This window comes from Ascaphus truei, chromosome 5, assembly GCF_040206685.1.
Source record: "Ascaphus truei isolate aAscTru1 chromosome 5, aAscTru1.hap1, whole genome shotgun sequence".
NCBI classification, from domain to species: Eukaryota; Metazoa; Chordata; class Amphibia; order Anura; family Ascaphidae; genus Ascaphus; species Ascaphus truei.
In genome coordinates this window covers 261,225,677-261,243,173 of record NC_134487.1, presented here as the reverse complement: position 1 = coordinate 261,243,173, position 17,497 = coordinate 261,225,677, and the positions used below count along the sequence as shown (strand labels likewise).

The 17,497-nt window shown below is 39.1% G+C and overlaps 1 protein-coding gene across 1 annotated transcript in view; it reads right to left on the bottom strand.

The window, feature by feature from the left end:
• Nucleotides 1-17,497, bottom strand: part of GABRB2 (gamma-aminobutyric acid type A receptor subunit beta2) — a 473,189-nt gene that overhangs the window by 114,709 nt on the left and 340,983 nt on the right. The gene's annotated exons all lie outside the window — the stretch shown is intronic.

Genomic DNA, 17,497 nt, shown 5'->3' with positions numbered 1-17,497 from the left:
TCTCACATGGTGCACTTTATCAAAGAGTTATATAAAGCGCACCATGTGAGAAATGCGTTAGAGGTTTCTCTTTTAAATAGTTTATGTCTCATTACATTTTTGTTATTTTTTCATTTGGTCTCCAGTTATCATTTTTCATTGCTGTGCTCCTAGCTTTTCTTCTGTTTATTTGAATCAGATGAGCCTGGTTCAAATCTCATTGTTAGCGCCTTGTGACATTGGGTCAGTTACTTATCTCCCTATGACTTTGGTACTAAAATTAGGGACTCATTTTATTAGAAAAATTATATGTAAAGCACTGCATACACTTTTAGCGCTATATAAGAAAATATATTATTATTATTATTATTTATATTTAAAAAAATATTGTAGGCTATTGAAATACTACTCTGTTATCGGTCAACATTCCTGCCATTATTATTTAGTAATGCCTCACAGTTTTTGTAAACTTGCATACCGAAGGATCTTAGTATACTGGCACAGCAGAAGGTTTACTGTACATTTAAAAAAAAAATTATGGACAGCTTTCTAAGAATCCAAGTCATGCAATGAGGACATTAATGAATCCATTATTTTCAGGAAGACCACGGGGATGTTATCCCATTTTCTGCTTCTTTGTCTCTTGAGCACAAACAGTTTCCTCGAAAAATGTGTTGCAGTAATGTCAAATCAAAGAGAATTGTATTCTATATCAATCTATACTTACATTGTATTCACTGCTAGATTGAGACTCTGATAACAAAGACATGCTACTGTACATTTTCCATCTCAGGACTACATAGCTGAGTTTTATTCGTTACAGCGAAAATATCTCGCTCAACTTCGAACAACAAAATAGGTCAAACGGACAGTTATTCAATTTACATTTTCTCCTACGAGCAAAGTGCAAACCTGAAACGGTCATGGCTTTTTATCAAAATTATAGTGCAAAATTTGTATTTTTTTTTTAAATCAGAGAATAAATCACAAATAGAAATCAAAGACAAAATTATTAGAACCAAAGAAATTAAGCATTAAAAAATAATTGCAATACTTTTTAGAACAAGGATACCAAGAATGTTAGTATATATTGAAACTATTGATAAGCTACCAGTGCCAACACAATATTATGACTAAAGTTTCTATCGAGAGAAAGCAAAGTGATACCAAATATTACCAAAATGTACTAAGGATAAAAATTAAATAAAAGATAATAATGTCATAATAATGTCATCATTCCATAGACCTTAGTATTGAAGATGTTTTACTAATTCTTCCTTTTACACAATATTCCTGTCGCTTTTCTTCAAGAGCTACCTCTATTTTCTCAGTTTACATATTATTTGTGCAGTTTTTGTTGAAGGGCTATTCTCCCCTTACGATTATACTTGATGGCAGAATGGCTGCTTATAGATTTTTGCTTCTGCCCTTTGCTAACACCACCGAGTGAATAGATTGAATTATTTTTTGCCCTTACTGTATATGAATTTAAAACAATAAGTAAAACAGTTATCTCTCTATTTCCTAAAGGCAGTGGTGTACAGTTAAATAATTTGATTTTTTTTTTTTTTTAAACATACCTCACATCATACGCCTGTTGATGCACAGTACGCTGGAAAAATAATGTATTTTTAATTTGTTCTTATCAAATGACCCCAATATTAAATTAATAGATACAAGGAGTACATTTATGTGGGCTTTTTTTGTTGTATAAAAAAGCATGCTGTCTTGATCCTCATTCAACCAATATTGGAAGGATTAAAGAAGAAATGTTGGCTACTGCTATTATTTACTTTGCTTTTAACTTTTATGAATGTTGTTTTGAAAAAGACATTTGTCATCTTGTTTGTCATTGTTGCCCTTTCAGAATACATTTTTTATTCAGTGAAAATTACTCTCTTCTTATTCTAAAGGAGCATCAATTGGCTAAATTCTGTCAAATTGAATAAGCTATTAGGTTATTTTTCTCAAAACTGTTTATATTTTTAAAAAGGTGGAATGGGTAGGGGTACAGAAATATATAAAGGTGGGGGGGCAACATATGCGGGTGGGGGGTAAACAGGGAAACAAGTATTAAAATCAAACAATTATTCTCGACAAACCAAGGGTTTATATCGGTCAAGTATGGACTCAAAGAACGCCGGGCAACAACCCTTTATACGTACCCAACTGCTGTTCTGTGGGGTAATCATCAGGGCACGCCAAAATCCAAGGATAGGTTTACCAAGTATTATAATCAGAGGGTCTCTTGGAATATCAGTCTTAACCACTTTATTAATCTGATCTTTTATCTTATCCCAAAATTATACAATTAGTGACCAAAAGACACGGGATAAAGTTCCTTTATGACGCATCCTCTCCAGCAATGAGCGCTTGTTCTCTTATAGATTTGGTCTAGCCTGTCTGGGGTCAGATACCATTTCATAAGGATTTTGTATCTGTTTTCTTTAATCGTCATGCATATCGATGAGCGAGCGGCCGCCTCCCAGATATCCTTCCAATTTTCTGTTGAGATTTTGGAACCCACGTCTCTTTCCCATAGCACCATATAGTTGTGCTTCTCCTGTCTCCCTGAGGAGCTTAGGAGAGTATATATAGCTGAAATTAGCCCCTTCTGATGTCCCTTAACCTTACATAGCTGTTCAAAATGGGTACACTGTCTGTCTTTTATTGTCTTAAATTTGGAGATAATAAAATGTTTAATCTGATTATATCTAAACTGCTCTGAGTTGGTATATCAAACTTTTATTGCAGCTCCTCAAAAGTCCTGAGTCTGTCAAAAAACATGATGGGCCTATTATATAAGTCTTGATAAGCCACTTATCAAGCACTTATTGGCTAAAATGCCTGCTGCTATTCAGTAAACCTCGATAAGTGGGCGATAAAGGGATGGATCGACAAATTTTCCAGCCGTCATAAAAAAATCGCCACAAAAAAATTCCACTTATCGGCAGGTTCTGAAACATGCAATTCTAGTAGCCGTGATTAGTTATCGAGGTGAATCATGGCTCTAGAATGGCGAGTTTCTCCCAAAATCCTCATGAGGCTTGCAGAGAGGCGGCAAGACAGAACTTAGAAAAAAATGCTTTTTTTCTGAATCGGATTGATGCTGGGAATCTCCGGACCTGATACCCATTAATATCAGCACCGGAGATCCCCGGCATGAATCCCATGCACTAAAACTGCATTTACAGGAAACTTCATTACCTTAGTGTTAACCGCGTAGGCAATGAAGGGGTTAACCCCTCCCGATACCCACCCACCATGGGCCAAATACCCCCTTCAGCCACACCCGCTACCCACAATAAAAATTAAAAAACACTACACTAATACCCACCTCTTCTACCCAAACATGATTGATACCAGAAGCCACGGATGTCTTGGGGCACTCGGGTGGTCTCTGTGGGTGGTCCCCGTGGGTGTCCGGGGGTCCTCAGGTGGTCCCTGCAGGTGTCCGGGGGTCCTCAGTTGGTCCCCGCGTGTGTCTGGGGGTCCTCAGTTGGTCCAAGCGTGTGGTCCCCGTGGTGTCCTTAGCTGATCCCCGTGGGTGGTCAGGGGTCCACAGGTGGTCCTCGCCCGTGGGTCCCTTCTGGCCTGTGGTACCAATCCTGTGGTAAAAAATGTGGAAATAACAACACATACAGTACAGTAATGGGAAAAATTACTATTATCCACATATGGATAATAGTGCATTTGCCCATTATAAAATCAAACATTAGCCAGCCAGCATAAATAAATTAAATAAAACATTCATCTTACCCCTGCCATCATGAAGGGTGTCCTAGTCAGCATACTGCAGGTCCGTGCAGGTCCATGTCCTCCGATGCCAGCAAGAGTACCTGAAAAATACATTCTAATGGCCCCTAACCCCTTAATCACCTAAGCAGTTAATACCAGCTATAGTAATTAAGGGGTTGACCCACCCTCCCCCGCTACCCACCAGGGAGGCCTAACATCCACCCCGGGACCACTATACTCACCCTCTACCCATTGATTGACATAGTGGTACATCACATCCATATAATATGGGCACTATAGCAGTCAATGGTCACCCTAATAAAAAAGCATGAAAATACACAATAATAAAAAATATACACAAGAACCTAAACACCCCAATTCAAGAAATAAAATCACTTGTTTTTAGTACATTTCAGGATTGGTTAGCGTTTTTAATTAATTATTTGTTTTGTTCAAGGGAGTATGGTCCAAATGTTTGGTCGTTCGGGGGGAATTCATTCTATTTTTCACCCCCAGGTCTCTTAGAGCTCTCACCCTCTGAGATGTTTTGCCGTGAATGTGGTCCCATTGTGCCATATTATTAGCTTAAATGGAAATCCCCATTTGTATCTGATCTGATTCTCTCTCAGGCTTTTGGTGATCTCCTCGAGCTCCTTTCTTTTTAGTAAAGTTGTTACTGCCAAATCGTTGTAGATCTGGGTTTCGTAACCTTCCTATGCTATCCAAGGTTTGGATCTAGTTACGTTGAGAATAGCCTCTTTTACTGTGTAGTAATGGACCCTGAGGATGATATCCCTTGCCTTATTGGGGTCTGATTGTTTTGGTTCAAGCGGTCTATGCACCCTGCCAGCAATAGTTTGTCTTCTGGAATTTCTTTGACAATGTACTTAAAGAGCCCCGTGTAAACTTCTCCAGGACTTCCGTGAGGATCGTCTCAGGGATATTTCTCAGTCTTAAATTGTTCCGCCTTGAACGTTTTTCCAAATCTTCTTGGGCCATAGTTAGGGATTCAATTAGGGATTTTAAGCCCTTTATCTCATGATCTGTAGAATTTTGGGCTATGATGATCTCATCTACCTTGTTTTCTAGTCTCTCTCCCAGGCTCTGAATTTCCCTTCATATTTCAGTCATTGCTTTCTGCACTTCTCCCTCCACTAGCTGTCTGATATTCTGGAACAAGTCTAATAAGCCACCTTTGGTGGTGGGTAAAGCTCTCTCCTCCGATCCTGTTTCAGGTTCCACCTGTATCCTCATGGCACCACCATTTGCATTTTAAGCATGATCATTGTGGTCACATTTTTTAAAGTACTCAGCTACTTCTCCCACACGCTGCTTATTATTCTTTTTTGCTGAACGCATGGTGCCAGGGTATGAGGCAGGGATCCGGTCCTGTTTTCCAGTAAACTGAGGGCTTCAATGCTTTGAACTTTGCTTTTTTTATGCCCAGGATCTTTTTATGCCCAGGATCAACGGAGCGCCTCTCCTAGGCGGCCATCTTGGATCCATCCCCAGCAGCATCAGATTTTTTCATTTTTATATAGCGTGGAAGTTTACAATCCTCTAAAAGCTTACAATCTTAAGCCCAAACTTACTAAGCCTGTTAAATAAGGGAAAACAACAAGATGTTACCTAAAACATTATCATGGTATCAACAAATCTATTTATATGCAAAAAGATGGTACTATATTTAATGTGCCGAAGCTTAACATTATTACCCATTGTAATTATAGCACAGCTTTACCTTAATTAAATTAATTTACAATAACGTGACATTCAGTAAATTTTCACGTTACAGTGATCCTAACCCCCCCAAAAAATGGGAGGAAAGGAGATAGAAATGATGCTGTCATTTTAATTATGCCTTACGGTGACGTTACAGCCATCCACTGCAAAAGCCCTGTTTCTGGGTCTGGATAGGTGTAACGCCAATCTTTGCTATAACCTCAATAACATAATATTAACCTTATAATACATGGGTAAATTAGTGATGCATTGATAATGCCTCATTTGCATCTCTTTATCACTGTTATAATAAGAAAATCAAGGAAATGGAGCAAAAAGCAGAGCACAGCGTTAAAAAAAACTGGGGCTATGCACAAAAGGTTTGAGATAAAGAGGAATTTTATTGAACAGGTGACAACATGGAGGATGCAGGTAAGTCACTTTTTGCATAGCCCTAGTTTTTTTAACGCTGTGCTCCGCGTTTTGTTACATTTCCTGGATCCTGTTCTACTATTTGGATGGAGGCATTTACCAGAGGAAGGACTTCACCTCAATTGTGAGTAATATCCCTGTCATCTTGTTGATTTTTACAAAGGGAAGGAGATTTGTTCATTATGCTCTAGGGCTGGTATCCCTGTTATACTGGAGGAGAACAAGCCATAACTGTCCTCACAGACAGTAGTTGGCTCTATTACGCTCTATATTCATGCTCATATATATTCCCCATTACTGAGCTTATATCCATTACTCCTTCTATAATACTCACAGGTGTATATACAAAATTGTCCTGACCTCAAACTAATTGAAAATATCAATTGAATCAATCAATTTGGCATACATGTATGCAGCCGGACATAACTCTGATGCACTGATATCGGGACTCTGTTCTCTCTTTTCTTGCTTTTTGCTGTTATAGTTGATTCTATTTTTGTAACAGAACATTAAGCTAATGTTTCTGACTTTAGCAAACACCCCTTTTAAAATATGTTAACTGAAACGAACATCACATTGAGTGTCGGATAGGCTCTGTTAAATCAGGGCAAATAACGTTAGGTTACTTAAATTAGTAGTAAATATTATTATCCCTGAGTAATAAGCATACTCACAAAGGTAATTATCTGCAAAAAAACAATCACCGTTGTTGAACTCATTAGCATAGAGATAATGCCAGGTTAAATTAGCACTGCCTTGCTTTAACTTCTAATAACATGGCGTAACATCGTCTTACCTAAAGGTGTCATTACATCCAGACTCTGAAAAATGGGATGAAGGAGGGGGTGGGGGGAGAGTCCTATTTTGCTGGAGTCTCAAGTGACATATACCTACACAAGGAGAGATACCTGTGCACAAAAAGGTATGAACTGTATTATTTTCAACTCCGGGGACCCCCTGCTTCCAGAGATACTTACCTACATAGTGGTGCTACTATCTCTGCAGAGAAATAGTGTGCCTAACATAATGGCGACGATTAAATGTCACACGGGATAATAGGAAGTTGTGACATCATCTGGTGTGGCTTTTTATATGCCCGCATGACCGGGGGCTTTTAACTGCACAGAGATACTGGCACATTATAGAGGTATGTATCTCTTGAACCAGGGGTTCCCAGGGCTGAAATGAACGTGGATCAGCTCTGGAGACCCCCTGCTTCAATCCTGTAATCAAATAAATGAAGCCTCTATCACTGCTTTAAGTAAATTGAGATAATACAGTCACAAAGGGGAGCTTTGCACTTTCACCCATTGGCTGGAGCAAGACAACGAGGAAGCGCCAGCAGAGAGAACCATCTGCCGTGCGTTCGTGCTATCCGGACATTTTCGCGTTCACACATGGCAACCACTACCGCTTGTGGTTAGTGCTTGCTCCCCTCACTGTGGTTTCAGATCAGTTTCCTACTATTTGAAACTTCACTAGTGTATATTTAGTGGGTTGTTTGATTTAAAGGTTTTTCATTTAATATATTTTTTGTGGTTATTGTGCTTCATTGAAGCTATTATTGGGTTAGTATCCTTGTATTGGGAGTAATATATTTTATATATTTACTGTGTATTTTTTATGGTTTGCAATTTTGTTATATGTGTACTTTAGCACTGTGCTGCTTTAGTAATTTTTTGTCTTTTGTGGTCTGCATGACCAAATATTAAATACTGATTTATTTTTTATACTAATCTGTGGTGCACTTGTGTGGATTGTTTTTCTTTGAGATAATTCAGGCCTAACACTGAAAGTGTTTGTGTTCTGTCATTTTTTTCTAACACTTAAAGAGAACAAACAAAAAGCATCAATGTACAGGATGCTATGTTTAAATAAAAAGAGTTTTTAAGGACACAGTACTGGAGTTAAAATGTTAATTATGTCTGTTAGTGATGATGCATGTTGAATAATTTATTTTCATATTGCTCAGAAGCAATTTTTCAAATTATGGCATTGCACAGGCAATTTGAACGATTACTGAAATAGGTGGGAAGTACCTGACACTAAAATCCAGAACAAAATTGTACAACTTACAGACATAATAATAAATAATTCTAGTAACATCAAGATGCAAAAAAAATCATAGTGTAGAAACACACGCCTTACACTATAGTGTTGAGAAGCTCAGAACAAGCAAAACAAGTATAGATCTACAGCATACCAGACCATTCTGTCTATCACTCAATCAAATATCTACAAATCCAATTGACATTTATAAATCCTTTGCCTGTGGACAGGTGGATAGAACGTAAAACTACAGTATATTATCAAATGCACTGTACTTTCAGTTTTGGATATATAATAAATTCAATTGATTTCATAGAGCTGTTTTTATTTGCAAACGACTGCTAGTTGTGTTTATACCATCCATGCCTGTTTGATGCGCTCTTTTGGTTTTAACTGTTACTCACTGTTTATTAATAATAATAATAATACTATGTAATAAGGATTTTTTTCCATAGACCGTCAGGACTCTGAGAGACAATCACTCTGTGGGAGGTTCCAATTGACTATTATTCTCTATTCTTTCAAAGATGTACATCAACATCCATAATTAGGTAAACCCCCAAAATGTTCACAAAGTCAAAATAATGCATTAAAAATATACAAAACTAAACGTGACCACAGGCTTAGAAATTCTCTTCTGCCCCCTGGTGTACCTTCTGGCCAAACCAGTCAAGGAATTAAGCCACCCTATTAAGCGCCTGATATCGCATATTCTGATAGCAGCCGCTTGGAAAAACCCATTGCCTCCATCCAGGTCAATGGTAACAAATAGAATTAACGAAGTGATGTTGATGGAGAGGGTCACTGCCTTCCTTAAACACTCCACTGAAAAACTCCACAACATACTGTATGGGACCATTGGCCAGAAGCCTAACAGAAGACAATATAGGTCATATAAGTAGGAGTTTGAGTAGCTCGAGACCTAGGGTTGGGCCTGGAAGGAAGGTAGCTAGACAGCAGAAATGAGAGAGACACAGACTCGCTGCCCAGGAGCCAAGCCAAACAGGACAAGATGGTTGGTAGCCCCCCATCCTCCTACCCTTACCCCTATCCCCCCTCCATTATATTTTCTCTCCTTTTGCTGTTTCTTCTATCATCTTCACTTTTCTTTTTTAAATTAAAATCTAAGGTATAAATTTAAAATCAGTTTGGGTTCTACGGTTCCCTCATGTAATAACTGTATGTATTTACAATTGTTTCAAAACACAATAAAAATGTAAAATAAAAAATAAATAAAATAAATATATAAAACATATGTGTAACAAATCTTATTGCAATGAACAAGCAATAGTTTTCTGTGGTCAAAACTGCTTTCTCAAGAGTAAATTACTTTAAAAAAAAACACTAATCAGTTTATATTTATATATCTATATATATAAAACTGAAATGTTTGTCTGTCAGGATGTTTGTCTGTGGGTTTGTGCGCACTCTCATAGGCTGTCAACCTCTCCCATTGGCTGACAGCGGGCGGGCCTTGGCTGTTATTGGCTATCATTGCCTCACTACGGGGCAGGCCTTGGCTCTCATTGGCTCTTGCGGTCTCTGAGTGCAAGGCAGGGCGACGTCATTATATACACAGTCATTCTCCACCATGGCTCTGTGGAGCAGTCCCAGGGGTTCCGCCTGGCTGCCTGGACTCACTGCTGCCCCTAGCTCTCCCCCCTCCGCTCTCCCCCCTCCGCTCTCCCCCCTCCACTCTCCTCCCTCCGCCCTCCTCCTCCCATTGATTGCGTGTAGAGATATAAGTCCAATGAAAAACCTCACTTGAAGAAATACATCAATTGTGTCCACCTCTGTTTATTCAGTTTGGTCTGCTGACTGCATACTGTCACTGTTTACAGCATGAGAGGAGTATTTGTATACAGCTCAAACCTAAATTTGGGGATTTGATGTGATCTCATTATATACAGGCTTAACATCTAGAATTGTTTAACATCTTACAGTCAGCTGGTCTCTCAATGTGCTGGGTCTGATTTGCAACCTTTTCAGTACATAGCACAGCTAGAGATCGCCAATATATGATAAGGACAAACAATACGGTTAATTTCTCAAACTGTGAGGGTCTCTTGGTTAAATTCTTTGACCAAAGCATAAGTGACCCTCCTGTATGAGAAAAGAACAGATAAGTATTTAACTATAAGACAAAATGCACACAATGCGCACCAGGGATTAAAATTGGGTAGAAAATATTTATTAATACAAAAGATAACTGAGGGGATCCAACCCCACCTCAGTACACATGCACACTAGATCCGGGTAAATATAGCAAAAATACCCACACACAAAATAGGATGTATCTACTTAGACTAGATCTAAACACAACATTACAAAAAAATAAAATAAAAATAAATAAATAAAAAGACATGAATGTTCAAAATAAAGGATACATGGACCCAGATATATGCTGAAGTGCCGAGCGGGTCCCGCTGGTAAGCGTACAAGGGTCCGGACCACGCCACCGCAGAGATGTTGCCTGGTACTCTTTCCGGCTGGCAATCCCAGCCACGACCACGAACCACTATGTTCTATTCTCAGAAACTGGCCCCGAAAAGAGAGACTTAGAAAATTCCTCGCCTTGAAATTTCTGAAGCTGGCATGCTGCTATTTCTCCAAGAGCATTTTTTGGTGATTTCGAATTTACCGCTGCTGTTTTGATGCTTAGAATCTCTGAGAATCTCTCGTCCAGATTGGCTGAGTGTTTCTTAGAGTATTTCAGAGTTAATTCATGAAATACTACAGCCAATCCAAGTGTGGGAAGAATCCTACCAGCCTATCAGAGCACTGCTAGTCTCTGTAAGCCGAGCAAGCTCGGATTTGAAATCTGACAAGGGCATGCGCCAACCTGGCACCTCTGCCACTTGTCAGTCGAAAGCCACCCACGGAGTTAGGCTCCTCAAAGTCTGGGCTGGGCAAATGGTGGTCCGATGACTTCCATTCATCCCAGGACATGAGTACTTGAGACCAATTCCGCTGCCCAAATGGCTTTAACACCTCAGCAACCTCTGAGGCTTTCTTGTCCAGGACCCAAGCAGACTTGATGGCTCCAAGCTTGGTAGCCACATGGCCTCTTGGAACCGTGGACCTGGAAGTTCCCCAGATCATATACCGTGCAGACGCATATGTACTTTTATACACTTTAATAAAATGTACTTTCACGTATTTTTTCTAAGTCCTTTGGTTATGGGAAATAGAATGAAAAAGTGTGTAGGTTCATTTTCACAAGCCTTATCCACACACACTTAAAACCTGACTTAGACTTTTAAAAACACTTGCAACCTTATCTATGGTTGGAGTACCCTCAGAAACCCTATACCAGTTCTGGGTGATCAGGGTATTAACTGGACATCCCCCCTTCTACAAGGACCCTATTACTGTTTAAGGGATACCAAACATCCCTATGCCCCATTTACCTTTCTGGTCTGTGCTGAAGCAGGGAACCCTAGTGGTGAGTCACTCAAGCATTTTCCAGGGGAGATTTGGCCGGAGCAATGTGTCTCAATGTATCCGAGAATCCGACCTGATTCTCGGGTACATTTTTGGGGTATCCAGCCACTCTAGAACCCTGCTACCTAGACACATTCTGACAAGACTTTCTCCATAAAACCCCCTTGAAACTCAGAGCCTACCAATCTCTGCTTGCTGGCACACCTGGAAAGGTAAAACACAGAAAATTCTTTATTGTCGCATAATTACTGTACATACATTGCAGATACAATAAACAGGTTCAAGAGCTCACACACCAAAACTCCAAATATGGATCAGAGGTAACCAGATGGGCTTAATAACTTTATTGAGAGCCTGGTTACCCCCTCATCATCACACAAAGTAACTGGCACTACCAAGTATCTTAACTACAGATGCCTGCAGAATATAGTACATGCACAAGGCAAACATGACAAGCAAAAGCCCAATATTACTCTTACAATCTTTAACAAAATACATCAAAATCTGGAAAGTCATCAACAATATATTCCCAAATTGTAGCCATTCACAACCATCTAACATCAAAAAGGATGATACTACTCTAAAAAATCATACTGATATTACAAATGCATTCAATTCATAGTTTGTGGGGTGTGATACTTCCCTACTAACAAAGTGAAACATTACCTACAATCATGAAGCTCAATATGTTAGAACCCATATAGCCTCACCCCCTCCCAACAGTGCTCAATATTTTCAATTTGTCCCAATATCTGAAGAAGAGATTACACAGGGGCTCCTAACATTAAAACTAAACAGCTAATGTTGACTTGACCTAGTGCAATCAATGTTCCTTCGACTCAGTGCTTCAGTCATCGTCATACCACTTGCCTCCCTAATAAACTCTATTTTATCTTTAGGCCATATCGCACAGACCTGGAAAACCACCAGAGTAATATCAGTCTTTAAACGTAGAGACAAAAACATTGTATCCAACTACAGACTAATATCTCTTCTTCCAATACTATCAAATGTCATGGAAAAATGTGTTCACTCCCAATTAAGCAATTACTATATGAAGACAAATGTCCTTATCCAACTCCAATCTGGATTTCAACCAAACCAGTCAATGGAATTTACCCTCTTAAAAGTTTGCAGTGAGATCCAGTGTGGAATGGAACTGGGACAACATACTGGGGCAATATTCCTAGATTTTGTAAAGGCTTTTGATACTGTTGATCATGTTATCATAACAAGCTTCAGTGCTCTGGAATGGGGGAACATGCTTTAAACTGGTTTCACTCATATCTATCGTGTAGATCCCAATATGTGTCTATCTCTTTCTCTAAATTCAACCCATTGGATGTCACCTGTGGGGTCCCAGAAGGATCTGTTCTGGAGCCCCTACTTCGTTCAGTCTTAATTAATGATCTATCTCCAGCTTGTAGGGCAGCTTCAATGCATATTTATATGGATGAGACAATCTTATATGCACACAGCCCTAGACTCACTGACCTTGGACATGTACTTCCATCTAAATTTTCAAGACTTGAAAACTGGATTTCCTAAAACAAACTGTTTATAAATACTGACAAAACTGTAACAATGGTATTTCACACTAAGGCTACTGTAAATGTCTTAAGCTAGCAACGAAATTGATGCAGATCAGAACCAACTATGACACCATTCTAGCCCCTGTCACTAGTTTGAAATATCTGGCCCTATGGCTCAACTCCCATTTAACATTTGGGTTGCAGATTCATACTCTGACATCACAAACCCATGCCAAGTTAGCTGTACTTTATAGAAACAAATCCTCCCTAAATCAGCTGGTCAAAAGCGCATTGCACAACAGATGCTAATGCCAATTCTAGACTATGGGGATATAGTTTATGGTACAGCTTCCCAAACCCACAGAAAACTAGACACCCTCTAAACTCAATATTCCGCTTTTTTCTACAATTTAAATACAACACACATTACTGCTCCAAAAACTAGATAGGCTATCCTTTAAATTCAAACACAACGTTATTTTTTCTTGTTTTGCCTTCAAATACTTTCTTGGCAAGCTACCTTTCTATTTGAACAAACACCTCACCCTTACAACACGCAGCACTTATCACCTGAGATCTGACTCCAAAAGACTGTTCACGGTCCCACGGTTCAACAACGAATCGCTTCTCCTTCTCTTACCGTGCACCCCACAACTGGAACCACCTATCATGAGACTCTGAAAACCGCCTCCAATTTAAGTAATTGCAAGACCTTAGCTGTCTCAAATTTTAAATCTTGTCTGTAACTGTTACATATTCATATATTAACTCTAACTTTCCATGAAATGTCTGTAAATTGAATTTATAACCTCTGTTCATTTAAAGTAACCATGAATTGTCATCATAACTCTTACAAATCACATTTCAACATATAAAGTACATAAAAGAATATGATTTCGGTGAGTAAGAAGGCAGGTGCATTGAATGATAATAGAGTGGGTCCAAGAATCTCAAACTTGGAGGATCACCAAACTAACATTTAATTGTCTATAAATATATTCACATCAACATCTAACATATACAGATGTAGCCAATGTAATTGCAACCATTATCACACAATAATATGTCTCTGCTGGTGCGAGTTGTAATGTCTTATCATGCAATTTGCAATGCAATACAAACGAGCCACGACTCGGGTTACAAAAGCAAATTTTTGGGCATATTCTTTAAAACTTTCGCATTGCTGCAAACTTTTTGCCAAAATTGACATTGCTCGTGGAATGCACAAAAATAGACTTGCAACATTTTTCCAGATTACTGTGAATTTTTTGCCTTTCACCAGAAGTTTAAAAGAAAAGGCATTAGTATATAAAAGGCAATATGTGACATCATACCATTTGCATCTGTGTTGGAATTCACACTGAATTTTAAAGCTTGGTAATTATTTGTTTTGTGAAGTTTTCTGTTATTGTGACATTTTTCACAAAAAATCTTGGCAAATTTTGCCCAGTTTGCAAAATAAAGGGGAAAATCGCACATCTCTAGTCAGTATTGATAGTAAAGGCATAAACTGCAAGAGAGCTGCCCGAAGTGAACTTTAAAAGCCTTCGGGGACCAGACCACATTTTGCGAGTCACTGGGTAGTTAACATATGAACAATAAACTCTTGCTGAATGATACAAAGCCTTAATGCACTCAAATGTGTAGGCCATAGATTTGCCAACATCTAGCACCATTTTTTAAAAATCATATAACGCATAGAGTCATTTTAAAGTTTTATTGGACTTCTAAGTTCCAAATTCAAGTTCTAAGGTATTTTCTTCCTATTGTCACCATGTCCATGGAGATGTACTTTTTGGGAACTTCAGAAATATCAAGGGCCGCTGACAATGGGGTGGGGGGGGGGGGAGGAAGCTGGGACAGCTAGGCATGGGTCGCCGCTGGAAGTTGGACTCGGACAGAGATTGGGCCCAATTTCTATGTCAGGCTGCCGGTCCTCTCATTGCTGCCAGGGCCCCAGCTGCTGCCGGAACCGGTGTGCTACCAGAGGCCTTCTAGCCCCAAGGTAACTTTTTGTGTGTATATGTATATTGTGTGGATATTGTTGCAGGAGTATGTATTGTGTGGGTATTCTGTGCAGGGGTATGGTGGTGTGGGGGTATGTGTATTGTCGTGTGTGTGTGTGGGTATTATTATGTGTGAGGTTCTGGTGTGAGATTTGAAGAAATAAACTACTGTATGCTCTGAATCTTTTAGCCTCATTGCTCTTTGATAAAGCGTGGGATACCACGTGAAACGCGTTAGAGTGTCCTTTTGGCTGTTTTTTATTATGCCCTAAATAAATTTTTGCACCTAGTTTCTTGCAGTTTGCAGTTTGTTGTTTCAATTTAACTTCAGCAGCAGCAGATGCACCGCCGTTTTTCCTGCACTTTAGCCTCATTGATCAAAATTTGATCATTAACAAATACTGTATGGTGACACAGAAAAAAATCCAGTTAGATAATCTTTTATGAAGAAATACCGAATTTATCATTTTTTTCTTCCGCTTATAAAATGTGACAAATTGTTCTGCAAAATACTCACACTTATGAAGCTGCCACAGTCAGTGATAAAGAAGGATATTTATAATCATTTGCACGCTAATTAATGGCTTTGAAAAGCCACTCACTAAAGCTTTGACCCTAATTTGAAATGTACAAAGAATTTCAGAATAAAGAATTTAATAATAAAATGCAGACAGTTGGTTGCTGTCACGAGTTTTTTTTTTTTTTTAATCCAATAATGTATTAATTACTGCAATCGCACCAGTGCAAACCACTGCGTGTAGATAATCAGGGTAATGATTGTACAGTAAGGTTTATACAATTATGGGGTCTATGGAAAATATATCAAGGCAATTTTGGAGCAATACCAGGGCATGTTCACAGTGTACCTATGTTTCAAATAATGTTTCCACAGTCTGCCGTAGCTTGCACCATGGGGAGTGTCAGTAGGAGGAGTTGGGGAGGAGTTACATGGTGCACAGATTATAATGACATGTACCGTATCACATTTTGCGTCTCTGTACTATTTCTTTTATTTGCCCCTATTATCCTACATTTCAGAAGTGGCATAGATCTAAAATTCTATATCAGATGTAAGAAATAGTTCTTCATACACTACCGACACACTTTATCCTAGCAGGGCTAGTTCCGCAAGCCGGGGGATGCCCCGGCTTGCTAGCCCCACTCCCTCGGCGTGCCGCGCGTCACCGATGCGCGGTCACGCGTCATCGGGTGTCAGCGCCCCCTGCACGCACGTCCAGGGCTCCCTGAGGGAGCCCTGGTGTCCCGCGATCGCGGGACGGCGGCAGGGGGTTCCGGGGGACCCGGCGGACCCGGCAGCGGTAGGGAGAGCGCCCCGATCGGAGGGCGCTCTTCCGCTGCTTTGGCGCGCGCCCGGCACCCTCCGGCGCGCGCCAGGTTACTGCTGCGGCCGAGAACGGGCAAATGCTCGAATAAACTCGGCCGCAGCAGTATGCCACAGCTCTGCTCCAAAAAAAATCAATGTACTGTGCAGTACTGTAAGAAAAGGTTTCTCCCAAACTGCAGGATGAAAAATTGTAGTCAGTGAGTTCCAAAGGATTTTGAAATCATCCCAAGAAATATAAAGTCATAAAAAAATCCATTTTTATATATTCTCTGCAGAAGATTCAATTTTTAGGATTATTTTTTTTTAGCGATCACATCATGTATTAACAGTGAAAAGGTGCTTTAAATGTTGTATCCTCAAAATGCTTTACAAATATGGTCTAATTAAATCTATGATGATACTGTGTTAACTGGCAACTTATGGTGACGGGCCATTTGTATTTAAATATATTTAATACATCATTATATAATTAGTATACTGTATACAGTGACATATTTTAAATATTTCAGTTATTAAAATGATCTATATTCTATCTTAGTAAATTATGATGCAGTATTAAAATAAAACATACATGGTAATTACTACATGAAAATTAGCGCAGCGAATCATCTGTTGTGGCAATGTATTATAATACAACCATTTATATATGTTGTATATTCAAACTACTGTATGCAGAAATAAAGTACTGTATGTTAGAATATAACCAGCGGTATTAATAGAATAAAGTTGTTTCCATTCTTTCAGGTTTTAATTAACAAAAAGAAGGATTCCTACGCTCCTACCAATTAGGCTAAAATAAAATAGTGATCTCATGAATAAGGGTTATTTTGGTCAACCGTTTGGCTTTACATAGCAGTTACAGAGCCCCTACCAATTTTCCAACTAGTGCAGGTATAATACACCCCAGTGTCAGTCTGCAAATCACCCTCCATTCAAGAGTAGGAGAATGTATACTGTAAGGCTAACAGAAATAAATATGTATAAGTTTTATTATATTCACACCAGGGAATGTGTGCACCCACAGTTTACCATTGTTTATTTCACTACTCATAAAAGCATTTGCTTTATTTAACTCCTTCAGGGCATACTCACATTTTCACTAGACCATGGGACAATAATTACATATATTCAGTGTAGGTACCTGCAAAATTTGGTTAAGCCTTGATGTGGCTTGCAGGCTTATAACGCTTTGGCCAAAGGGTTTAACAAAATAACCCTTATTCAACTCCCCCCAGCAGCGAGAAATTCTC